We start from the raw sequence: 25,992 nt of genomic DNA, 5'->3' as shown, positions 1-25,992 counted from the left end.
TTTTTTTTTTGACAAACTAAACAATTTTTCACTGGAAAATGGCAGTCAGAAAATTCCCAATTAGCTCTAGGATGGAGGCTTATTCTCCCAACATCTGCTTTCTGGAGCAGAGTTAACATGATAACTTTGCCTTCAGCCAGAAAAACAAATAAACCAAAACCAGACAAATGCCGGAGTACTATAGCTAAGTTGCAGTAGGTCAGGGTTGTCAAATGTTGTCAACCTGCCTGCCTCTTCACTACAGTGACCAGAAACTGATCTGTTATTCCTTTAAACTGTATTTTTTATGATGTTTAGCAAAAGTTACTTGGCTTTGCCAATCATAATACACTGGCATATCTAGTATATGTGGCTTATTTTTCTTGTTTCCAGTGAAAATGAGCATAACAACTTACCATACGGCTTCTTCTCTTGGATTCCTGGCTCTTAAGAAGGCTCTTTTGCTAAAGAAACTGTGCATGTTTACTGAGTTTCTTAACCAAGATAACATAATAAACATTTACTATTCTTAAAGCTACCCCAGAGGAGGAAGACAACAGTCATTCAGTCACTCATAGACATTAAGGTCAGAAGGGACCATTATGATCATCTAGTCTGACCTCCTGCATAAGGCAGGGCACAGAATCTCACCCACCCACTCCTGCAATAAAGCTCTTACCTATGTTTGAGCTATTGAAGTCCTCAAATCATGGTTTAAAGACTTCAAGGTACAGGGAATCATCCAGCAAGTGACCCGTGCCCCATGCTACAGAGGAAAGCGAAACCCCCTTCCCGACCCCAAATATGGTGATCAGCTGAACCCTGAGCATGTGGGTAAGATTCACCAGCCAAATACCCAGGAAAGAATTCTCTGTAGTAACTCAGATCCCACCCCATCTAACATCCCATGACAGGCCACTCATACAATGCAATCATTCCCTTTTATCAGCTAAATAAATACAGTACTGAGTGCAAACAGATTTGCCTGAAGATTTTGTTTTCTTTTTAAAAAGCCATAGGCTGAGAGCTCTGCACAGAAAGTGAGTGAGTATCTAGGCTTTGCACAGGAGTTTTCCCTGGGTACTAAAGGTGACACAATTCTGTCCCCACAGTTGCACCACACCTGAGGAGCTGTCCTGCTCCTACTGCTAAAGCCTCAGAGCTACAATGCACTCTGTTCTGTTGCACTCTCTGTCTGAGTGAGGTTTTGCTTTGGAAGAACTTCAAAGCCTCTCTACACAGTGGCCCAGACTGAGCCTCCATGGAAGAATCCCTGCATTCTTCCCATTTCTGGGAGTTTCCTATGCTGTTTTAGAGGCCTTGCATTGCCATTCTGCAAGTCACAAGATCTAGCACAACAGGGTCCCAGTATCTTGGTTGGAGTCTCTAGGCACTGCAGTTATACAAATAAATAGTAATCCAAAATTTTGTCAGTGTCAATGGAAGCTTCATGTCCATCTAAATACAGAGAATGTAGCCCAAATTATGTTTACTTTGTTTCAGTTTTATGGGTAGCAATAAGCTAATGAGAGATGATTTGCAAATTGGAAGGAATAAATAATGTGGAGTCTAGGTATCTAGAAGAAAACAGCTACAATTTCATTTCTGTAACCATCTGTTGAAGTGTACAAATAATATGTATTTCTTCTAGGAACCTTTCGTTATCCAGACTAGAAAATAAATCTTTCTTAGCTACATGTAGATATTAATAATAACTAATTATGACACCATGTGTCAAATAACAGGTGGTGAAGCATAACTGGATTTAAGGTGACTGACAGATTAGAAAAGGCTAAAAAGAGCCTTAATAGCACAGTCTGACAGGTCTAAAATATGTTCACTTTTCTAATCTTTTTAGAGCAAAATGCGTCAATTCAAAATTCTTAGCCACAAACCCCGTTATTGGGTGTACGTCACCTTTCACTCCAGTCTGTTATCAAACTTCTTCCATACAGGTAAAACTTTCACAAAACCAGAAAATTTCATGAAAATTGCAGCTCCTGAGGGAGGGCAATGTTGGTCAAACTGAGGGTACATCAGTAGTTTCTGGAAGTGACCAGAGATACTTTACGAACAAGCTTCCATGAAACACTTAAAGCCATTTTTCTTCCCTTGGCAGCTTTTATCCATGCAGGGACATCTGACTGGCACATGGTGATATGAAAATAACCAGCTGAAAAAAACTACTAGATGTTTAGCACTTTGGACCAGCTCTTTTCTTTTATTGCCCTAGATTTTTCAATACCTCTCAAGTATGTCTCCATTAGCCTCTTTTTCCACTCACCCTTTTAGTGTCTGATATTTGTTTTTCATACACAAGCTTTCAGGATGGAGGAATTTCAGTTGAGGTTAACGAAAAACTCTAACAAAGAACACATGCAAATTCCCATGAGTGAGCACACACAGTGGGCAGGAGTCATCCCCATGCCAGTGCTAAGCCCAATGCAGAGGAGGAGAAGGGACACAATGTATCACTCCAGTCCTGGATCTGTTAAGGGCTTGTGTCCCTCCATCAACCCCATCCAATGCAGGTTAGAGCTACGTTAACTTGTATCCTAGATATAATGATAACTATTGTCATGCTGTCTGGAGTGGTTCACGACCATGAGTGCCAATCTCAGGGCACAATGTCAAAAGCAGGGCAGACACCCCAAACTGGTGGCATGTTCTATAATTAGATTTCATCAACCCAGTAACAAATGTGAACTTCTGAAGCACTGTAACAGTCTTACCATGGACTGGTCATTCCAGTCTAGCTTGCCACCCAAGCAAGCTAGATATAGTGATAAACGGTAACTTACACCAAAAATGAGAAAATATTCAAGTTGCTCCCAGTCCCAAGTGCCAATCACTTACCCCAGATCATAGACTTTTAGGTCTGAAGGGATCATCATGATCATCTAGTCTGACCTCGGCATTTTGCAGGCCACAGAACCTCACCCACTCCTCAAGTAGACCCCTAACCTCTGGCTGAGTTATTGAAGTCCTCAAATCATGATTTAAAAACAGCAAATTACAGAGAATTCACCATTTACACTAGTTTAAACCTGCAAGTGTCCCATGCTCCAGGCAGCAGAGGAAGGCAAAAAAAGCCCAGGGTCTCTGCCAATCTGATCTGGGGGAAAATTCCTTCCCAACCCCCCAAATACAGTTATCAGTTAGACCCTGAGGATGTGGACAAGACCTGCCAGCCAGACACCTGGGAAAGAATTCTTTGTAGTAACTCAGAGCCCTCGCCATCTAGTGTCTATCTCCAGCAGATGGGGATTTGTACCTTAGATTTCACACCAAAGACAAAACTGGTTGCCAATCCTATAGTAAACTAACTAAGAATTTATTAACTAGGAAAAAGAAATGAGAGTTATTTACAGGTTAAAACAGGCAACATATAAGCACAAATGAGTTACAGTCTATGGTTCCAACAGGGGACAGAGATGTAATAATCTGTCCACTGAATGTCTTTTAGGGCTAACCCAAGTTGACCAAAGAGCTCTCTGCTTTTGTTTCGTAGCTTCAGCCCTCGTGAGAGTCCAAACTGCAAAGAGATCCAGGCCTGGTCTACGTTACACACTTAGGTTGACATAAGCTGTTTTGCATCGACCTAGCTGTGGAAGCAACTTTACTTTAATTTGGCTCCCACTGACGTAAGTGCTTCTCTACACCTATATAGTGACATCATCTCCCCAAGTGGGAGAGAGTCATCATTGATGTGAGTTACACAATTACAGAGGTTTACAGTGCAAACACTCACTATAACTTTATACCATGGGCTATAGTGGTTATAAGCAAGAGCAATACATGCAGCCTCCTACAAACATTTCATAAAGTCTAAACACTAAATGGAGTCTTATCATCGTAACATCCAAGATCTATTTTGAGCATGCTAACAAACAGATGAGCCAGACTGGTTTCCAGCTATGCATTTGCAAGTGTTCAGTGAGACCTGGGGCTCTGGTATGAGCTGGCACCTGGTTTGCCAGCGTCACACCAATAAGCCATTGTGGCAGCTGCAATAGCTGGACATCGGAGTGCCAAACCACCTGCTTCCCCTGGCCTGCCCAAATATGCTTCAAGCACGCCTCCTGCACCAGGAGTTCCTAAGGGAGAGGAGGTTGGTGGCCACAGAGAGATCTGACAATCTTTGCTAAAATTAGGATTAGGTGAATAATTCATAATGAACAATGTTGTCCATTTTGCCTCTTTTTATTACAAACTCTCTTCAAGAGGAATGCAGCTTTGTTTTTTCAAATAATTCTCCTCTCAAACCATTTTCAAAGTGGAGTAGTTCCATTGGCTTGAAGTAAATGTTCCCTGGTGTAAGTGCGGAAAATCAGGCCTGTTATTTTGACTGCCAGAGGGATTCCATACTAATGCATTAGAAACATAGTAAGAATAATTAAATAATAGCAACATAGTTTACTACATAGGTTGAGTTCAAAAATGCCTGCTTTTCTTGGCTTATGTCAAGATCTACATATTTACAAAATATTATCATAGTCACATAAAATCCCTTGCAGCAGTTACAGCAATTAGTTGGGTAGAAAAGTTTGATATTTTTAGCTTCTTTTAATGCAACTTAGCACCTAAAATCAAGGAGGTGAGTTGCCATCAGGAGACCAGACATCTCTTTATAATCCACTAATAAATGCTCTATAGTCCATGGCTAGACAGCCACTGCATTAAGGAAATAGGATTTGCTTTGTTTGTGTGCATTATTTCCAAAAAAGAAACCCAGTAAACGTTTCAATGTGAGTTATTAACTTGGTGATAGGGACAAATGTTCCTTAAATTAAAATAATTATACCTGATGCGGTACATAAGATTTTAAAGGATGTTATATCAATTACTACAGAACTATATATTTTATAGCAACTTTGTCATCCCCCAAGTGCTCCAAAATCCTGAAACTGGCTTGGAAATCCTTTTTAAAAACCAAAAACAATACGTGTGGGTTTCTTTTTATTTGCCTTCTGGTTTTTGAATACTTTGGGTGCACTCATGTCACATTTTTAAGCTTTTCTCCATAACCATGAGGGCTAGAACTGTACTAATAAAAGGAAAACTGGGATTCTCACAAAATCTCCTTGATCCAGGAACTAAGGCTTGGAAAAAAGCCCCAAATACCACAAAACAAAACAAAATCAAATCAAAGAGATGGCTGCAATTGTAATGCTAACAGACCCTGGTCCTCAGCGGGTGGGATCAAATCTGGGACCTCTGCAGCTTAGTGCATGAGCCTCTACTGCATGAGCTAAAAGCCATATAGCTCTTAGCTGAGGCTGTAGAGGAAACTCATTAATCTCTAAGTGGTCTCGGTGCCAACAGAGGGGACAGAACACCACCCTCAGGAAATATGTGGGTTACACAGTATCAGTGGTACAGACATTTATAAGGCAATGAACACTGTAGTTTATGGATCCAACATACGTAATTAAGAAGCAAAGCAACGTTTCACACGTAGAGGGAACAAATACTTCTATTCATATTTCTTTGCAGACAGATCAATTGTGAATGAGTGATGGAGCAAGTGTCTTCATAGAACAGTGAGTGTCATCTTAAAAAAAGAACTAAGAGGTTTCAAACAAGTATCTTTGTAACAAATATTAAGCAATGAGGTTAAGACGGAAGTGTTGAGTGAGATTTAATTCAGTAAAAATAATAATTGAGTAATTAATAATTAGTAATGTGCAATAATATTGGTGTAGCTTGTGACAGGGTCGGGCCGGATGGCTACAGGAGAGTAATAGAAGGCAGATATATTAGCCCCAGATTAAGTAGGTCCCTTTTCCCTGGATAAGGTAACAGGGAAGGTTCCAGAACAATCAGGAACCTTCTGGAGACAATTAAAGCAGACAGGCTGATTAGAACACCTGCAGCCAATCAAGAAGCTGCTAGAATCAATTAAGGCAGGCTAATCAGGGCACCTGGGTTTAAAAAGGAGCTCACTTCAGTTTGTGGTGTGCGTGTGAGGAGCTGAGAGCAAGAGGCACTAGGAGCTGAGAGTGAGAACGCGGACTGTTGGAGGACTGAGGTGTACAAGTATTATCAGACACAAGGAGGAAGGTCCTACAGTGAGAATAAAGAAGGTGTTGGGAGGAGGCCATGGGGAAGTAGCCCAGGGAGTTGTAGCTGTCGCACAGCTGTTCCAGGAGGCACTCTAGACAGCTGCATTCCACAGGGCCCTGGGCTGGAACTTGGAGTAGAGGGTGGGCCCGGGTTCCCCCCAAACCTCCCAACTCTTGGTCAGACACAGGAGGAGTCGACCTGGACTTTGGGTTCAGAAAAACGGCCAAGCTGAGGGCTGCTGTGAAGCTCCAAGGTGAGCAAATCCGCCAATAAGCGCAAGACCCACCAAGGTAGAGGAGGAACTTTGTCACAAGCTCCATACATTTTCCTAGCAGTGTACACAAACAGCACAAACCTATAGGGCCAGGTTGTTTCAGCAGAGGTATACATGTAGCCCTTACATGCATATGGTCCTTCCACTAAAGTACATGTGGCACAATCTGACCGATAATGTTTCAAGAGTACTTTGCGATCTTTGAATTAAAAAGACGAGTGCCTATGGTTGGCTCTAGGTGCCCAGGACAATATTTAGACACAGCCTGATATCCTGACACCTCTGACATCCATGAGAGTATTGCCATTGACTTAAGTGGCACCAGGATTTCACTCACTGTTATAATTTATAGCTCCTTCAGCCAGTGAGAGCCAGACAAAATACCCAACTAAACAAACACTGAAATCCATACACAAACACCTGGCCACCTCTCAGCACCCTGCTCATTCACCAAATGTCAGGAGAACAGGAGGGCTATGCAGCGGATTTGGGTTATTTCAGACCGGCTGAAGACAGCAAGTTCCAAAGCTGAGAGCCCCTCACAGAGCTCTGCTAGCAGCTCTCCCAATTTCATATGGGGTTAGGTTCCATCTTGAGCACCTCTGCTGTCTGCAGCTGCAGCAGAGTGGCATAGCAAGAGAAGCTGCCTCCGGGAGGTCAAAACAAGCATCTTAAAGTATACCCAGAAACCAAGAGGCAATCGCTGCAGATCACAGAGTGTAATGTGCTCACAGCAACATCTACCATTGACATGGCTGCCACACTGGATCAGTTTCATTTCTTCAGTGGATTTCAGTTATGGCTCCATATAGAGCAGATTACAGTATAATCTCACAGTGAGTACACGTAGATTGCAATAACTGGGTATGATTGCAGTTCAAGTAGCAGTGAAGCTGTGGCAGCATGCATTTTGGCATGTACTGTACAAGCCCTTTAGGAACCCTGGCTAATTGTGGGGCCAGCCCAGGCCTTACTGCTCCTGTATGCAGGATAGCTAGATGAAAGCTAGTTTGGGTATGTCTGCAAAAACTGCATTCACAGCCTGTGTTTGCAATCTAGACCGGGGTGGGCAAACTTTTTGGCCTGAGGGCCTCATCAGGTTTCCAAAATTGTATGGAGGGCCAGTTAGGGGAGGCTGTGTCTCCCCAAACAGCCAGGCGTTTCCCGGCCCCCACCTCCTATCCGAACCTTCCACCCCTGCTTCTCGCCCCCTGATGGTTCCCCTGGGGACTCCTGCCCCATCCAACCCCGCCCTGTTCCCTGACGGCCCCCCCGGGTCTCCTATGCCATTCACCACCCCCTGCTCCCTGTCCCCTGATAACCCCCGGATCCCCCACCCCTGACTGCCCCCTGCCACCCCATCCAACCCCCCTCTCCTTTCTGACTGCCCCACCGGACCCCTGCCCCATCCAACCCCCCCGTACCCCGCCGTCTGACCGCCCCGGCCCTTATTCACACCCCCACGCCCTGACCACCACCTCGAACTCCCCTACCCTCTATCCAACCTCCCATGCTCCCTGCCCCCTTATCGCGCTGCCTGGAGCACCGGTGCCTGGCGGCTCTACGGCTGCGCTGGCCAGAGCACCGGGTCAGGCCGCGGCTCTGAAACTGCACTGCCCGGCCACCCAGAGTGTTGCACTGGCGACGCACCGCACTGAGGCTGCAGGAGAGAGAGGATAGTAGGGGAGGGGCTAGGGGCCAGCCTCCCGGGCCAGGAGCTCAGGGGCCAGTCAGGAGGGTCCCACGGGCCGGATGTGGCCCGCAGGCCGTAGTTTGCTCATGGGAAATTCTCAAGCAGAAAAGGAGGCAAAACTCTTCTCATAGATTCTTTTCTATGAATTATTCCCTCAAATCAAATGATAAAGGATAATAAATAAACAAACTGTATTTTCCCCCCAGTAACCCAGGAGTGATCTACCCTGCTAGAACCTCCTGCGTGGCATAGCATGTCCTATGGCCTTCAAGTTACACATGCTCTGAACAAAGCCAGATTTAGTGCAGTTCAACTTTAACAGGACTAAGAGTCTGATCCTGCCAAACTCCCACACTCTGCAGTGCCATAGGACCATATGGTAAAAAGGTTAGACAAATTCAGTATTCTTCCCATAAGTAAGTAATACTAGAAGTGAAGAAAGTGATGATGTAGCACAAACCGATTGTGGACAGCATTTCAGTCTCTCTCTTGCTATCACAGATCTTCTTCCATTTTTTATTCCCTCCATCCTATCTACCCACTCCTATATTCTGTTCCTTTCATGCCGCATCCACCTTCCACAAGTTGTCTACCCGCCACTAATTTTGGACATCCAATCAGGGTGCGTGGAACCTTCACAGCACTGAACTCGTCCATCTCACTGTCTATCACTAGGTTTGGAGGTATGTTCAGGAGGAAAAGGTTTGGATTCTTTTGCTTGTTATTTTTTTACTTTACTTCACCCAGGGTAAGAAGAACAGGAACACTTGTGGCACCTTAGAGACTAACAAATTTATTAGAGCATAGGCTTTCTTGAGCTACAGCTCACTTCATCGGATGCATACAGTGGAAAGATTTTATATACCCAGAGAACATGAAACAATGGGTGTTACCATACACACTGTAACCAGAGTGATCAGGTAAGGTGAGCTATTACCAGAAGGAGAGCGGGGAGGTGGGGGGACCTTTTGTAGTGGTAATCAAGGTGGGCCATTTCCAGCACTTTACAAGAACAGTAGGAGGGGAAATAAACAAGGGGGAATAGTTTTACTTTGTGTAATGACACATCCACTCCCAGTCTTTATTCAAGCCTAAGTTAATTGTATCCAGTTTGCAAATTAATTCCAATTCAGCAGTCTCTCGTTGGAGTCTGTTTTTGAAGTTTTTTTGTTGAAGAATTGCCACTTTTAGGTCTGTAATTGAGTGACCAGAGGGATTGAAGTGTCTCCGACTGGTTTTTGAATGTTATAATTCTTGACGTCTGATTTGTGTCCTTTTATTCTTTTACGTAGAGACTGTCCAGTTTGGCCAATGTACATGGCAGAGGGGCATTGCTGGCACATGATGGCATATATCACATTGGTAGATGAGCAGGTGAACAAGCCTCTGATAGTGTGGCTGATGTGATTAGGCCACATGATGGTGTCCCCGAATAGATATGTGGACACAGTTGGCAACAGCTGTGTTGCAAGGATAGGTTCCTGAGTTAGTGTTTTTGTTGTGTGGTGTGTGGTTGCTGGTGAGTATTTGTTTCAGGTTGGGGGCTTGTCTGTAAGCAAGGACTGGCCTGTCTCCGAAGATCTGTGAGAGTGATGGGTTGTCCTTCAGGATAGGTTGTAGATCCTTGATGATGCATTGGAAAGGTTTTAGTTGGGGGCTGAAGGTGATGGCTAGTGGTGTTCTGTTATTTTCTTTGTTGGGCCTGTCCTGTAGTAGGTAACTTCTGGGTACTCTTCTGGCTCTGTCAATCTGTTTCTTCACTTGATCAAGTGGGTATTGTAGTTGTAAGAACGCTTGATAGAGATCTTGTAGGTGTCTGTCTCTGTCTGAGGGGTTGGAGCAAATGCGGTTGTATCGTAGAGCTTGGCTGTAGACAGTGGATCGTGTGGTGTGGTCTGGATGAAAGCTGGAGGCATGTAGGTAAGTATAGTAGTCAGTAGGTTTCCGGTATAGGGTGGTGTTTATGTGACCATCGCTTATTAGCACCATAGTGTCCAGGAAGTGGATCTCTTGTGCGGACTGGTCCAGGCTGAGGTTGATGGTGGGATGGAAATTGTTGAAATCATGGTGGAATTCTCACGGGCTTCTTTTCCATGGGTCCAGATGATGAAGATGTCATCAATGTAGCACAAGACTGAAAACTGTGCCACAAAGACAAATTCATCCTTTCTGTAACTCAAGTGAAATCAACAGAGATACATCAAGAATGAATTTTCCCCAATATAAATAGTTTAGGTGAACAATGACTAAAGGGGATATATTAAATATTTATAAATATGTTAAGGAAGTAAACACCAAGTAGCAAAAAAATATTTAATGATGATACAAATTAGTCTTGTGCTTAGCAAATTACAATATAGCAGAGGCATGTTTCTATCATCAATATGTAGTATCACCATTATGTCTTCCAGGTAATACTCCAAAGCACTTAAGTGATTTAGGAACCTAAGTTCCATTGACTTTCAATAAGATGTAGGCTCCTAAGTGCCTACACCACTTCTGAAAATGAGACTCTCATATCTAGGCATTTTTAAAAAATGGCCTTCATGTCCTAATGTTTATTTCACATCCCTCAAAATTCTGATAATTCTCTGCAGTTTTCTTATACTCCACTGAATTTTTAATTGTCTCGTCTTCCTTCCAAATCTTTACAGACTTTCGCATTATGTCAACAAAAGAATCTCCTTGAGTCTGGATTTAAACAAATAAGTATTTTATTTAATTCTTTAGAGAAAGAAACAAAAACATTAGGATGCCAGCAGTATGAGTTTCTCAAGGATGATGAGACATGAAGTTGGGAGTGTTGGACTTTCTATTGCCAGTTTATACAATGTCCTGTGGCTCTATTGTGCAAGTCTCTGTCAAATGACAAAAGCCTAGACATTAAAAGAAAATGTAATTGCCACAAATGAAAAGTTAATTCCTTTGCACAGATTAAATCTTCTGGGATCTGTTGTAGTTGATAATAGTATTGCATAATCAATTCTCCAAAAGGGATCATGCTTTAAAAGGCAAAGAAAGAAAGACAGAAAGAGAGAATTTTGTTTCACATCTACCTCTTCCACCAAACTTTGCAGGAGCCCCATTGATAGACATATGGTACAGTGTGTTCTGTCAGTGAAATGACAGCTACTCTTTCACCCTTGGGCAGTAAACGAAAAAGCTGCTGGTTTGTAAGCAGAATTCTAAAAATAATGAATGTTTCTTTAAAACTGCAGTATAGTGTGACTCATGCATCAATCTAACCTAAACTTAACTCCAAACACGTGATTCATTACAGTCAAGAAGTTAAGTATGAATACAAAATTCTGTGAATTTTGGCTTTAAATTTCTTTATTATTATTTGTGAATCTGCTAGGGAATTTTTCTTAAGTATCACAAGCAAGTCTAGAAATTATTTATGGAGTATCCAGTGCTGCTCTTACTAGTTATTTGACACCTACGCTTTGAAACTGGTCACCCAGGATATGAGAGTGTGTCAAATATAAGCAATGGATGTTGAATAACATGGAAACTAGTTTTAAAGCCTTGTGAATCAGAAGATTTTCCAGTGGTTAAAGCACCAGATGGGGACTAAGATCCAGGTTCAAATCACAATTCTGCCACAGACTGACTGTATGATCTTGGGCAAGTCACTAATTCCATCCGGGGCTCAGCTCCACATTGCCAAAATAGGGCTAACAGTATTTCCTGTTTCCCACGCTTTGTCTGTCCTTCAGAGCAGAGACTGTCTCTTACAATGTGTCTGCACAGTGCCTAACACAATGGGTCAGTATTTCTGACGGTATTTGTGTTGGCTGAACACATAGACAAGGATGAACCCATTGTTAGCGCTATGGCAGCTAACTGATAAAGTGTCTGCATTCACAGCTAAGCCCTGGCTCTGCCGGTCTTGGGAGGGTGCTGGCAGTGGCCCCCTACTCAGAAACCTCTGCTAAGGTGGGTGGGGGAAGAAGTCTTCCTCCTCTGGAATGGACCCCAGCCCACCAGAACACAGGGACTGGTGATCCAGGGAAAGGAGAGGGCCCACCAGGCCCTAGAGGAGTTTTGATGACTCCTAAGTAGCCCAGCAGATGTTCTGGTTGACACTGAAAATAGGGGTGGGGCCCCAAGTTCAGGCATGCCTATGGCTCCAGATTGTTTTACGTGTGGCCCTGCAGGTAGTTGGGACCATCTATCATTTCAGCTGTGCTGGCATATAAAATTCTGTACTCCTTAGCATAGTCATTTGAACAATAGGATTCTCTCTTTCCTGTTTCAGATGTGACAGCTGAAATCAACTATACAAACAGTAGATCTGCAACAGATGGGAAAATTTAATACTTTGAAAGAAAGTTATGCCATTTGTTATGCATCTGTGAAGCTATGACAGCAAACACGACATAGAAATATACACAATAAATACAACAAATTCCTCCAGATGAGATAATTTGCTCATTTTATTGTTGTCACACCCATTCCATAACTGCATAATCATAACATATAGGTGCACTAAGCAGAACATAACTTATTACTACACTAACAGGTGCATATTACTACTGAGGAGTGTTAATTTTAGCTGCATTATGCAGCCTCACATAATTAAGCAATTAATATACAGACATACCCAGCCTTTCATATGCCTTTTCTCACCTCTTTCAACTTTTCTAGTGCTGTGTGGCCATGCCAATTTTTGCTTTGCATAGATTTGGGGAAAATCCTATACTTTCGGCAGAATTCTTAGCATTACCATCCAAATGCAAGAGTCCATGAAATTAGATTAATTGCAGAGCACTTTAAAGGGAAAAGCAAAGTAGACATATTGAAAAGGCTGTTTTAATTTGGGCTGCTGCGCTCAATGGAGAAGTAAAAGGAAGGTTCAAAGAGTCTCCTGCGGAGGCATAGAAAGTAGCCCCAGCTAGCCAATAAAGGGCTGGGTGCTTCCAACTGAATGATCAATGTCTATGGAATGTGGGGTGCTCAGTACATCAGAGGCCTGGTTTACACTTAAAAAGTAGCTGTGGTGCTTAGGGGTGTGAAAAATCCATACCCCCGTGTGCTGTAGTTACGCCAATGTAAACGTTGGTGTAGACACAGCTAGGTGGGTCGAAGGATGCTTAGGTCAGCCTAGCCACTGTTACTGAGGGAAGTGGTGTTCCTACAGCAATGGAAAAACCCTTTCTGTCGCTGTATGCTGGGTCTACACTATAGGGTTATGCCAGCACAGTGACAGCATCCTAGCTGTGCCAATATAGTTCCCGTAGTGTAGATGTAAGCAGTGTCAGGATGAGCTCCACCCTGACATCTGGTGGTGAGGTGTGGCAAGTTGTGGAAAAGAACTTCAGGGGCCGATCTCATTTGCATAGGCACACCCACCCCGCCTAGAATGAGGCCATAGCTGCCCAAATGGTCACTTTGGCTGCTGTGGGATCCCCAGTGTCTCTGTTATTGGGGCAGGAAGAATAAATTGTTATTACCCTGATTATGGGAACTGTGCTTGGAACTGTACTTGGCCTTTTGTTATGATGGAGGGATTCACCATCAACTAAGTAGCACTCGCTAGGCAAGGGTCATGGGTTCCAAAACTCTGTGAATGGAGAGAGGCTGGGGACAAGTATTAATACTTGGTGGCATGGGCCCCTTGGTGAGGGCCTTACATGCTAATTGCACTTCCTCCTCTCTCCACTGTGGAATATCAGAGCTAATTTTGATTTCATTAGAAGTCTAGTTACAGGCTACTAAGCTCACTTTGGGCTAATAGTGCACCAGCACTGTGGCTCCCCTACTATAAGCTGACTTCACCAAAGAGCTGAACTGACTAAGAGCTGAAATCACTGAGCGTTGTGTTAAGTAGTGGGGGAGCCTGAAGATATATTGTGGAGCAGTTTGCGGGACGGCTGGAGTGCCTTGTGGACAGGCTGGTGGAGCAGTTTGTAGGACAGTGGGAGCTGCTGGTGGGACACGGAGCAGTTTGTGGGACAGCGGGAGCTGCTGGTGGGCCGCGGAGCGGAGCTGAGCGAAGCAGTTCGTGGGGCGGCTGGCGGAGCGGTGCAGAGCGAAGGCCTATGGAGCTGTGGGGCGGTCAGCTTCAGATCATGTAAGGTGCCTCTTACCCCCGTCCCATCTCCACCCAGGTTGGGAGGTAAAGCTCCGCAGATAAACTTTCGAACTCTGGGGCTGCCCTGACCAGGGACAGAGACTTTTGGGGCATTGGACTTTTGGGACTTTGGGTGATTTGGGGTTGCTGGACTCAAGAACCAAAGGGAAAAGGGCATGCCCCAATTTGCCTGGGGTGGGTTTTTTTGCTCATGGGTTGTGTTATGAATCCGGTTGGTGGTGTTTCCCCAACATAATGCCACATTGTTTCTCTCTGTTATTAAAAGACTTTTGCTACACTCAGACTATGTGCTTGCGAGAGGGGAAGTATTGCCTCTTGGAGGCGCCCAGCGGGGGTGGTATATATCTGTCCCAGGTCACTGGGTGGGGGCTCGAGCCGGTTTGCATTGTGTTATTGGAATGGAACCCCTAGATATTGAACCCGGCCCTTGTTGCTGCCAACTCTGACGGGCAGAAGGGTTACATAGACGTGACCACAGGAATTGCTCCAAAGTCTCCAAATTCAGCTGTGACTACCACTTACCTTGGAATGTTGTAGGAGTAAGGGAAAAAGTGATGAGCAAGATGCAGAAAGTAGGCTGCATTCAAGCACCAAATTCCTCCTTTTCTAGTAGCAAAAGTAAGGCTTACGCACAGCTAAGCTCCTCATTAGCATGATGATGATGATCACACTTCCTTGTCTTGTCAGGCACACCCGTTGTCTCACCATCTCCTGGTGTTGGAGGGTTTTTTGGTTTTTTTGCAAGGCACATGTTTAAGACATTGGGACAGGCAGGCAGGGGACCCGAAAAGCACTAACGGACAGGGGAGAGGATTTGGCATAGTGCTTAATATTTATATTACAGTAACCCCATTGTGCAAGGCATTGTACAGACAGTAAGTGAGTGCCTCTGAGAGCTCACAATCTACATAGCTAAGACAGACACACAAAGAACTTGAGGGGAAAGAAGCACGGAGGAGTGAAGTAATTTGCTAAATTCACATGGCAGAGCCAGGAATAGAACCCAAAGCTCCAGTTCACTAGACTGTGCTGCCTTTCAGTCATACTCATCTTATCTGTGCCTAAGCATAGACTCCACTTGTGCTTGGGCAGGTGTGGAGCACCCTAGTGCACCCCGCTTCGAGGATCCACAGGATCAAGCCCTCATCATTAATGTATGTAAAAGGCTGAGAATCATTGGTAGCATTGGTTTGAGCTGACATGGACATTACAATGAGTTGCCAAGCAGCCGGACATTTCTTTATACTTTGGTATGTGTCACATGGTAGCTGATCCCTGTGGATAGACTTAGACCAGAGCAAGTGAGCCCAATCCAGCCCATTAAAGAGGGCAGGGCTAGACCCAAGCCTATCAAGGGCTGCTAGTGGGCAGCTGGGAGAGATTGGACCGACTGCGCTGTGGGGAGAGAGGCCCACACTAGAGATGAGCTAGCTCCTGTGGTGGGTCCCTAGAGCAAGGGGCCAGGGAAGCATCCCTAGGGCTGTTGCTCCAAGAAGGGAGCAGAACTGACTGAGACTGGGAAGCTGCTACGAGACCTCTGGGAGGAGCAGCTCTGAAGCCTGGGGCCAAGAATTGAGTTAAAAAACAGTTTTCTGTTTGTTTGCTAACCTCGGTGAAAGAAATAAACCTCTGTGCAAAAGCCTGGGCACGGCAGCACATGCTTTGCAGCTGGGGAGAAGCTCGGCTCATCGGCAGTATGTCATAAAATAAAAAATACAAGCAAGGCCCGAAGAATGGCTCGAAGACACCTTTCTAAAGCACCAGACGCTTTCAGGAAGGTTACTCGCTATGGAGATGGCAGAGAATGAAGAGGTGAAAAAGAAAACAAAAGACTAAGGTGAATGATTAAAGAAAAGTGACAGTCAGGCGCTCTCTCATCCCACAGCGTTTATTCCTTGGAAAGTGCAGCTTATCCATCTGAAGATGCAATTGAGAGTGCTTGATAAACAGAACAATGAATGCAGCCTGTCATTAAGTTTATAAAAGTCATTACACTAGATGAACAATAAATGTCAATGCAGTTTACTTATCTTGGATAAAAAGCTAACACTGTTGCTTATATTCCAGTGACGTGGCCAGAACTAGTTTGGGTTTTCTGGCTGCGGGAGGTTGTACCATTAGACATGGTAGCTGGATTTTAAAAATATTGGAAAGTGTTATGAGTCTGACCAGGATAAAAATGGGTTACTGAAATCCTCGTGTTTCAGGGCCATAGATGAAAACTGCAGAAGTGTCTCCCACATAGAGCATTGTATCACTGATGTTGTTTGTGTCTGGGGCTGGGTTCACCTTCCTCTGACAAATTAAGAATTAGCTTCTGATCTTGGAAAACCTGCAGGTTTAGCATTCAACAGAGGGGTAGACTGGGGAGAAGCCTAAATATTAAGATGGGTGAACTTGAGTGAATGCTCTGAAATGAGGATATTGATATAATAGACACCACAGAAACTTGATGGAATGATGATAATCAATGGGACACAGTAATACCAGGGTACAAAATATATAGGAATGACAGAGTAGCTCATGCTGATGTGGAAATGTCACTATATGTGAAAGAAAGCATACAGTCAAATACAGTAAAAGCCTTAAATGAATCAAACCATATAATAGAATCTCTATGGATAAAAACTTCATGCTTGATTGATAAGAGTATAGCAGTAGGGAGATGCTAACGACCACCTGACCAGGATGGTGACATTGATTGTGAAATGCTCAGGGAGATTAGAGATTCTACAAAAACCAGAAAGCCTAATAATAATGGGGGGGAGGGGAATTTCAACTCTCCCCATATTGACTGGGTACATGTCACCTCAGGACAGGATGCAGCAATAAAATTTTGAAACGCCACTAACGACTGCTTCTTGCAGGACCTTGTGCTGGAACCCACAAGGAGATAGGTAATTCCTGATTTAGTCCTAACTGGGGCCCAGAATCTGGTCCAAAAGGTAAATGTAGCTGAACCGCTCAGTACTAGCTCTCATAATGTCATTAAATTTATCTTTGTTTTAGGGGTGGAAATTCCAAATAAACCCATCTAGCATTTAACTTCAAAAAGGGGAACTACACAAAAATGAGGAGGCTAGTTAAATGGAAATTAAAAGGAACAGTCACAAGAGTGAAATGCCTCCAAGCTGCATGGAAACTATTTTAAAACATCATAATAAAGGCTGAAGCTAAATATATAACTCACATTAAAAAAACCCACAACAGTAAGAGGACCAAAAAAAAAAATCCATCATGGCTAAACGAAAGAGTAAAAGAGTTGGTTAGGGGCAAAAAATTGCTTTTAAAAATTGGAAGTTAAATCCTACTGAGGAAAATAGAAAGGATCATAAACCTCTGACAAGTCTAATGTAAAAGTATAACTAGACAGGCCAAAAAAGAATGTGAAGAGCAACTAGCAAAAGACACAAAAACTAACAGCAAAATTTTTTTAAGTACATTAGAAGCAGGAAGCCTGCCAAACAATCAGTGAGGCCACCAGACAATTGAGGTGCTAAAGGAGCACTCAAGGAAGACAAGACTGTTGCAGAGAAGCTAAATGAATTCTTTGCATTGGTCTTCACTGCAGAGGGTGGGAAGGGGATTCTCATGCCTGACCCATTCTTTTTAGGTGACAAATCTGAGGATTTGTCCCAGATTGAGGTGTCAGTAGAGGAGGTTTGAGAACAAATTGATTAATTCAACAGTAATAAGTCACCAGGACCAAATGATATTCATCCAAGAGTTCTGAAAGAACTCAAAGATGGAATTTCAGAACTACTAACTGCAATATGTATTTAAAACCTCTGTACCAGACGACTGGAGGATAGCTAATGTAAAGGCCAGTTTTAGAAAAGGCTCCAGAGGCAATCCTGTCTATTAGAGGCTGGTAAGCCTAACTTCAGTACCAGACAAATTGGTTGAAACTATAGGAAAGAACAGAATTATCAGACACATAGATGAACAAGATATATTGGGGAAGAGTCAACACAGCTTTTGTAAAGGGAAATCATGCCTCACCAATCTATTAGAATTCTTGGAGGGTGTCAACGAGCATGTGGACTAGGGAGATCTAGTTAATATAGTGTAGTTGGACTTTCAGAAACTTTGACACCAAAGGCTCTTAAGCAAAGTAAGCAGCAATGCCCTGGTTAAAAGATCGGAAATAATGGGTAGGAATAAATGGTCAATGAAAAGACGTAAATACAGGGTCCTCCAAGGCTCTAAACTGGAATCTGTCCTGTTCAATGTATTCATAAATGAGCTGCAAAAGGGGGCAAACAATGAGGTGGCAAACTTTGCAGATGATACACAATTTGCAGATGATAAAAACTACTCAAGATAGTTAAGTCCAAAGCAGACTGCGAAGATCTACAAAGGGATCTCACAAAACTGGATGACTGGGCAACAAAATGGCAGATGAAATTCAACGTTGATAAATGCAAAGTAATGCACATTGGAAAACATATTCCCAACTATACATATAAAATGATGGGGTCTAAATTAGCTGTTACCACTCGAGAGAGATCTTGGCATCATTGTGGATAGTTCTCTGAAAACATCCACTCAATATGCAGCGTCAGTCAAAAAAGCAAATACAATGTTGGGAATCATTGAGAAAGGGATAGATAATAAGACAGAAAATAGCATATTATCTCTATATAAATCCATGATACACCCACATCTTGAATACCGCATTCAAATGTGGATGCCCCATCTCAAAAAAGATATATTGGAATTAGAAAAGGTTCAGAAAAGGGCCACAAAAATGATCAGAGGTATGGAACAGCTTCTGTCTGAGGAGAGATTAATAAGATTGGGACTTTTCAGCTTAGAAAAGAGAAGACTAAGGGGGGATATGATAGAGGTCTATAAAATCATGACTGGTGTGGAGAAAGTAAATAAGGAAGTGTTATTTACTCCTTCTCATAACACAAGAACTAGGGGCCACCAAATGAAATTAATAGGCAGCAAGTTTAAAACAAACAAAAAGAAGTATTTTTTCACACAATGCACTGTCAATCTGTGGAACTCCTTGCCAGAGGATGTTGTGAAGGCCAAGACTATAACAGAGTTCAAAAAAGAACTAGATAAATTCATGGAGGATTGGTCTCTCAATGGCTATTAGCCAGGATGGGAAGGGATGGTGTCCCTAGCCTCTGTTTGTCAGCGAACAGCAGGGAGGCTAACAGCGGGAGTTTGCCTGGGGTCTGTCTGAGAGGAGGTACGCTAAGGGCTGCATTAGGGAGTCTGTGTTGGTGAGTTTCTGAGTGTCTGTTATGGGGACAGTTTGACAGTTTGACCGTGTGCTTGATTGGTTGTTTGAAAAGTGTGAATTGGGAGTGCTTTGTTCCAGGCGAGCCTTGAGTGGGCCTGACTGTTATTAAAAGCCAGTCAGCTGCAAACCAGCTGAGCAGCGAACAGCAGAGAGGCTAACAGAGGGAGTTTGCCTGGGAGTTCACCTGGGGAGAGCCCACTGCATCTTACATCTTGCCGGCTTCTCTGATTAGTCACTACAACTCCCAAGGAAGCTCGTAGAAGGAAGGTAATATAGATGGGGAGCGTTCAGCTGTTGTGACCTAAACTGGATGTGCCATGTTTGTCTTTCTTCCACAGGACAGAAGCAACTTTGTCTGTACAAAGTGCAAGCAGGTCTCCATATTGGAAGAGAAGGTTCAAGGTCTGGAGAAACAAGTATCGACCCTGCGTTGCATAAGAGAAACTGAAGATTTCCTGGCCAGACGTCAGGATATGCTTCTACGAACATAATATTCTGAAGATTCAGAGCAGGCTGCGCAGCGGGGACAGGAGGACGGTGAAGAAATTTGGCAGCATGTGACCTCCAGAAGAAGAAAGGGGAGCATCCATGTACCAGCAATGCAGATACAGGTAAGCAACTGTTTTCATGTTCTCTCCACGGGTACTAATGCAGAGAGTGGACGAGATGATACATCTGAGTGAAGGAAACAGAAGGAGACTCCGCCGATTGGAAGGCATGAGATGACTGTCCTAGGGATGGGGGTTCCATGGCCACCGCTCCCAAGAGAAGGAGGTGGGTGATGGTGGTCGGGGACTCTCTCCTCAGGGGGACTGAGTCATCTATCTGCTGCCCCGACCGGGAAAATCAAGAAGTCTGCTGCTTGCCAGGAGCTAGGATTCACGATGTGACAGAGAGACTGCTGAGACTCATCAAACCCTCGGATCGCTACCCCTTCCTGCTTCTCCACGTGGGCACCAATGATACTGCCAAGAATGACCTTGAGCGGATCACTTCAGACTACGTGGCTCTGGGAAGAAGGATAAAGGAGTTTGAGGCGCAAGTGGTCTTCTCGTCCATCCTCCCCATGGAAGGAAAAGGCCAGGGTAGGGATCGTCGAATCGTGGAAGTCAAAGAATGGCTACGCAGGTGGTGTCGGAGAGAAGGCTTTGGATTCTTTGACCATGGGATGGTGTTCCATGAAGGAGGAGTGCTTGGCAGAGACGGGCTCCACCTAACAAAGAGAGGGAAGAGCATCTTCGCAAGCAGGCTGGCTAACCTAGTGAGGAGGGCTTTAAACTAGGTTCACCGGGGAAGGATACCAAAGCCCTGAGGTAAGTGAGGAAGTGGGATACCGGGAGGAAGCACGAGCAGGAGAGCACGAGAGGGGAGGGCTCCTGCCTCATATGAACAAAAGCAGGACAAACAGCAAATTATCTCAAGTGCCTATACACAAATGCAAGAAGCCTGGGAAACAAGCAGAGAGAACTGGAAGTCCTGGCACACTCAAGGAATTATGATGTGATTGGAATAACAGAGACTTGGTGGGATAACTCACATGACTGGAGTACTGTCATGGATGGATATAAAATGTTCAGGAAGGACAGGCAGGGCAGAAAAGGTGGGGGAGTTTCATTGTATGTAAGAGAGCAGTATGACTGCTCAGAGCTCCAGTATGAAACTACAGAAAAACCTGAGAGTCTCTGGATTAAGTTTAGAAGTGTGAGCAACAAGGGTGATGTCATGGTGGGAGTCTGCTATAGACCACCGGACCAGGGGGATGAGGTGGACGAGGCTTTCTTCCGGCAACTAACGGAAGTAACTAGATCGCAGGCCCTGTTTCTAATGAGAGACTTCAATCACCCTGATATCTGCTGGGAGAGCAATACAGCGGTGCACAGACAATCCAGGAAGGTTTTGGAAAGTGTAGGGGACACTTTCCTGGTGCAAGTGCTGGAGGAACCAACTATGGGCAGAGCTCTTCTTCACCGGCTGCTCACAAACCGGGAAGAATTAGTAGAGGAAGCAAAAGTGGATGGGAACATGGGAGGCAGTGACCATGAGATGGTCGAGTTCAGGATCCTGACTCAGGGAAGAAAGGAGAGCAGCAGAATACGGAACCTGGACTTCAGAAAAGCGACTGACTCCCTCAGGAAACTGATGGGCAGGATCCCCTGGGAGAATAACATGAGGGGGAAAGGAGTCCAGGAGAGCTGGCTGTATTTTAAAGAATCCTTATTGAGGTTACAGTGACAAACCATCCCGATGTGTAGAAAGAATAGTAAATATGGCAGACGACCAGCTTGGCTTAACAGTGAAATCCTTGCTGATCGTAAACACAAAAAAGAAGGTTTCAGAGTAACAGCCTTATTAGTCTGTATTTGCAAAAAGAAAAGGAGGACTTGTGGCACCTTAGAGACTAACCAATTTATTTGAGCATAAGCTTTCGTGAGCTACAGCTCACTTCATCGGATGCATCCGATGAAGTGAGCTGTAGCTCACGAAAGCTTATGCTCAAATAAATTGGTTAGTCTCTAAGGTGCCACAAGTCCTCCTTTTCTTTTTGCAAAAAAGAAGCTTACAAGAAGTGGAAGATTGGACAAATGACCAAGGAAGAGTATAAAAATATTGCTCGGGCATGCAGGAGTGAAAGCAGAAAGGCCAAATCACACCTGGAGTTGCAGCTAGCAAGAGATGTTAAGAGTAACAAAAAGGGTTTCTTCAGGTATGTTAGCAACAAGAAGAAAGTCAAGGAAAGTGTGGGCCCCTTACTGAATGAGGGAGGCAACCTAGCGAAAGAGGATGTGAAAAAAGCTAATGTACTCAATGCTTTTTTTGTCTCTGTCTTCCCGAACAAGGTCAGCTCCCAGACTGCTGCACTGGGCAGCACAGGTGACCAGCCCTCTGTGGAGAAAGAAGTGGTTCGGGACTATTTAGAAAAGCTGGATGAGAACAAGTCCATGGGGCTGGGTGCTCTGCATCCAAGAGTGCTAAAAGAGTTGGCGGATGTGATTGCAGAGCCATTGGCCATTATCTTTGAAAACTCATGGCAATCGGGGGAGGTCCTGGATGACTGGAAAAAGGCTAATGTAGTGCCCATCTTTTAAAAAGGGAAGAAGGAGGATCCTGGGAACTACAGGCCAGTCAGCCTCACCTCAGTCCCTGGAAAAATCATGGAGCAGATCCTCAAGGAATCAATTCTGAAGCACTTAGAGGAGAGGAAAGTGATCGGGAACAGTCAGCATGGATTCACTAAGGGCAAGTCATGCCTGACTAATCTAATTGTCTTCTATGATGAGATAACTGGCTCTGTGGATGAGGGGAAAGCAGTGGATGTGTTGTTCCTTGACTTTAGCAAAGCTTTTGACACGGTCTCCCACAGTATTCTTGCCAGCAAGTTAAAGAAGTATGGGCTGGATGAATGGACTATAAGGTGGATAGAAAGTTGGCTAGATTGTCAGGCTCAACGGGTAGTGATCAATGGCTCCATGTCTAGTTGGCAGCCGGTATCAAGTGGAGTGTCCCAAGGGTCGGTCCTCGGGCTGGTTTTGTTCAATACCTTCATTAATGATCTGGAGGATGGTGTGGATTGCACCCTCAGCAAGTTTGCAGATGACACTAAACTGGGAGGAGAGGTAGATACACTGGAGGGTAGGGATAGGATACAGAGGGCCCTAGACAAATTAGAGGATTGGGCCAAAAGAAATCTGATGAGGTTCAACAAGGACAAGTGCAGAGTCCTGCACTTAGGATGGAGGAATCCCATGCACCACTACAGACTAGGGACTGAATGGCTCGACAGCAGTTCTGCAGAAAAGGACCTAGGGGTTACAGTGAACGAGAAGCTGGATCTGAGTCAACAGTGTGCCATTGTTGCCAAGAAGGCCAATGGCATTTTGGGATGTATAAGTAGGGGCATTGCCAGCAGCTCGAGGGAAGTGATCGTTCCCCTCTATTCGACATTGGTGAGGCCTCATCTGGAGTACTGTGTCCAGTTTTGGGCCCCACACTACAAGGAGGATATGGAAATTTTGGAAAACGTCCAGCGGAGGGCAACAAAAATGATTAGGGGACTGGAACACATGACTTATGAGGAGAGGCTGAGGGAACTGGGATTGTTTAGTCTGCAGAAGAGAAGAATGAGGGGGGATCTGATAGCTGCTTTCAACTACCTGAAAGGGGGTTCCAAAGAGGATGGATCTAGACTGTTCTCAGTGGTAGCAGATGACAGAAAGAGGAGTAATGGTCTCAAGTTGCAGTGGGGGAGGTTTAGTTGGATATTAGGAAAATCTTTTTCACTAGGAGGGTGTGAAACATTGGAATGCGTTACCTAGGGAAGTGGCGGAATCTCCTTCCTTAGAAGTTTTTAAGGTCAGACTTCACAAAGCCCTGGCTTGGATGATTTAATTGGGGATTGGTCCTGCTTTGAGCAGGGGGTTGGACTAGATGACCTCCTGAGGTCCCTTCCAACCCTGATATTCTATTATTCTAATGGGCAACAGGGGATGGATCACTTGATGATTACCTGTACTGTTCATTCCCTCTGGGGCACCTGGCATTGGCCACTATCAGAAGACAGGATATTGGGCTAGATAGACCTTTGGTCTGACTGAATATGGCCATTCTTATGTAGTCAAGATAGTTAAGTCCAAAGCTGACTGTGAAGAGTTACAAATGGATCTCACAAAACTGGGTGACTGTACAATAAAATGGCAGATGAAATTCAATGCTGATGTGTGCAAAGTAAGGCACACTGGAAAACATAGTCCCAACTATACATACGAAATGATGGGGTCTGAGTTAGCTGTTACCACTCAAGAAAGATATCTTGGAGTCATAGGTGCTGCCGCACCCACTGGCGTGAAGTGGTTTCCATCATATACAGGGTTCACAGTTTGCTTCAATGGCTCTCAGTGCCCCTGCTTGGAGTCATTGTGGATAGTTCTCTGAAAACATCTGCTCAGTGCATTGGCAGTCAAAAAACCAGAATGTTAGGAACCATTAGGAAAGGGATAGATAGTAAAACAGAAAATATCATAATGCCACTATCTAAATCCATGGTATGCCCATATTTTGAAAACTGCATGCAGCCCTGGTCACCCCATCTCAAAAAATATATATCAGAACTGGAAAATGTACAGAGAAGTGCAACAAAAATGATTGGGTGTGTGGAATAGCTTCCATACAAGGCACTGTTTATCTTATTAAAGTGATGACTAAGGGGGGATATGATAGAGGTCTCTAAAATCAGGAATGGTGTGGAGAAAATGAATAAGGAAATGTTATTTACCCCTTCACGTAACACAAAAACTAGGGTCACCCAATGAAATTAATAGGCAGCAGGCTTAAAACAAACACGAGAAACTACTTCTTCACACAACACACAGTCAACTTGAGGAACTCATCGCCAGGGGATGCTGTAAAAGCAAAAAGTATAACTGGGTTCAAGAGATAATTAGATTAGTTCATGGAGGATAGGTCCATCAGTGGCTGTTAGCCAAGATGATCTGAGACACAACCCCAGGCTCTGGATGGCCCCAAACCTCTGACTGCCAGAAGCTGGACAGGACATCAGGGGATGGATCACTCGATAATTGCTTTGTTTTGTTCATTCCCTCTGAAGCATCTAGCATTGACCACTGTAAGAAGAAAGGATACTTGGCGAGATGGATCATTGGTCTGACCCAGTATGACCATTCTTATCTTCTTATGAGAAGAATCCTACACCCTGATGGAAATAGTCGTGCAGGTTTTTCCTATGTGGGAGAGATTTTAGTACTCAATTCTGACTCAGCCAAACACCATAAGGTGCAGTGAGACTTTTGATTGAATAAGGACTGATGTTTTTGTCCCATATTTAAAAAAATGAAAGGGACTTTCCATTCTATGTATTTATCAAACAATGTTTCAGCTTCCTGAGTATAAGTTATAAAAATCCTTCCTTGAAATGAAATTACGTGCATTGATTTGCTTGCAGACCTGCAGTTAACAAGATTTGCTTCATTACAAATGATTAGCCAAAAGTCCAATTGTTGTTCAATAAGTGAAAAAATCTAATTTATCACTTCAGTGAGACTCCTTTGCAGGCTGCCAGACAGTGGGAAATTTTTAAATCAGAAGAAGGAGAGGGAAAAACAAATACCCAAATGCATTTACAGCACATAACCGCTGGGTGAAACTTCTGATGTCTTCTCTTTAAGAAGAGGAGGAGAAATCTATTCTAATTGTTATGTCATCATGAAGAACAGCTTGCCTTCATGTTTTGTGTCTTTGATGGTTATTAGCTTGTTCAGACAGTGGGCACCAGCAAAAAGTGTTTGTCTAATTTATGGAAAACATAACAAGGAAAAATTTCAGTCTTCCCTATAAAAGGTTCATCCAAGTGATCTGAATATCAAAAGAAATCTCTGAACAACTAAAATTCATTTCCTGTGTTCACATGCCTAATCCCAAAGAGACCATCTACTCATTCTTCCCATAAGAGTGTCCTATTCTTTTTATTATTATTTTTTTTATTATTATTTTATTCTTTTTATTATTATTTTAAGGAATAAAAAGAAGTGGAAGGGAAGACAGGTTTTGTTGAGCTATGCTAGAACAGGGACTGCAGGTGTCAGGGAGTCAGTATTACCCTGCCCTTCCCA

Source organism: Lepidochelys kempii, chromosome 1, assembly GCF_965140265.1.
Source record: "Lepidochelys kempii isolate rLepKem1 chromosome 1, rLepKem1.hap2, whole genome shotgun sequence".
Taxonomy (NCBI): domain Eukaryota; kingdom Metazoa; phylum Chordata; order Testudines; family Cheloniidae; genus Lepidochelys; species Lepidochelys kempii.
This window is presented reverse-complemented; position numbering follows the sequence as displayed.